The following is a 1,597-nucleotide window of genomic DNA, read 5'->3' on the forward strand; positions in this document are numbered from 1 at the left end:
CATCTAAACACGTATTTGAAAATGTTTGCTGAAGATTTTTGCTCTTATTCAAATTATATAATTACAGTCTAGCACGCACACAGTGAACAAGCACATTGCGAAAACATTTGCAGGACTCAATTTTTGTTTGTTATACATGTATTTAAAACACCTACATAACGAAATTTGTAAACAACGGAAAGATTTCAGTGTTCCGCTGATTTCGCTATGTGAGTGCTAGACCTGATATCACGATAATCTGCTTAACTTGTTTCTGTGGTGTTTGGTTCTTAAAAACACGCATTTGGAGATGTTTGCTTTGCCTTTTATTCTCTTTTTTATGGTTATGTGTATGGTTGTTTGTCCCAGAATAAGAGATTTGTCCATAACTCCATAGTGATAAGACCTTGTCAACCCTGAAAGGTATCTGTCATTTAGATTTTGTCAGATACAGAGGTCCTGTTAGCAAGTTGTGCACATTAAAGATCCTATAGACCTGGTCCTAAAATCAATAAAGAGTAGACTTCGGTCGTCAATTGAGCAAAATTCTAAATTAATTCCTACCAAAACTGAAAATTCTTTAGTCATAGAGTACCTTCGAAATCGAGAATGTGGCTACCTGAAGGCATGGGCCCTACGAAGTAGGAAAAACGATCACACACACACACACATATATATATATATATATATATATATATATATATATATATATATATATATATATATATATATATATATATATATATATATATATATATAAAATGAAAAGGGATGGGGGCCGCCAAAGACACGGCGCTCGCAACAGTATAAGGTCACATGAGCGCGCATATTAAACATGTTCGTGTCTTAGGAAATTTAAGATTTTGCCCCGGTGGCGGCCGAAGCCTCTCTTTCTATTTTGGGCCACCAAGGGATTTTTACTTGCAAACGGGACCTCCGAGATTTTTCAACCATGTCCAAGAATGGTGCAGTCAAAGGTTCCTGGCCAAAGACACACTGCATGAAAATGAACACAACACCAATGTCTTCAGAAGTGGTGTTGCTTTCCCAATACAGCGTCCTCAGGGCCCCAGGATGGGTTTAGGGACTCATGACTCGTAAGATACAGAGTAGGTCATCTGGAAACAGAACTGGCCACCCAAAAAAGAAGAAGAAGAAGAAGAAGAAGAAGAAGAAGAAGAAGAAGAAGAAGAAGAACTGAATATACATCCGGATATGTTTTAAAATAAGTAAGTCGAGTCTGGATTGTGCTTCTGAAAATATATTTGACTCGTGAAACTTCTCAAATACAAAAGACCATGAGTGTCGCTTTGTTCTGATAAGAACATGCAAGCTGCCTCGTACATTTTGGTTCATGGGGGCTTTTCTATAGTCTGTCAGCTGGGACGTTGTATTATGCCGTGTATTCACCAAAGAAGAACAGACCCCATTTTTGTCGAGTAGGGCAAACGTCGGTCTAGTCATTTCCGATATGCGTGAACAGGTCATAGGTTAAGGAACACAAGACGAGAATAAAAGATCATGAATGATTTGAAAAGATCTTGGTAAAATGGTTAATTTGCATTTAAGCCGGTGGTTTACGTCTCTACCTTGCTAAATTTGAGGCGTTGTTTACGAA

The 1,597-nt window shown here is 37.8% G+C and overlaps 1 protein-coding gene across 1 annotated transcript in view; it reads left to right on the forward strand.

The window, feature by feature from the left end:
- LOC101856619 (ankyrin repeat domain-containing protein 50) overlaps window positions 1–294 on the forward strand; it is a 14,254-nt gene extending 13,960 nt beyond the window's left edge. Inside the window, exon 7 of the mRNA XM_005089265.3 lies at window positions 1–294. This exon is cut by the window's left edge and continues 193 nt beyond it. The gene's annotated coding sequence lies outside the window, so the exon portion shown is untranslated.
- The last annotated feature ends 1,303 nt before the right edge of the window (window positions 295–1,597 follow it).

The sequence above is a fragment of the Aplysia californica genome, unplaced genomic scaffold, assembly GCF_000002075.1.
Source record: "Aplysia californica isolate F4 #8 unplaced genomic scaffold, AplCal3.0 scaffold00004, whole genome shotgun sequence".
In the NCBI taxonomy this organism is placed as follows: Eukaryota; Metazoa; Mollusca; class Gastropoda; order Aplysiida; family Aplysiidae; genus Aplysia; species Aplysia californica.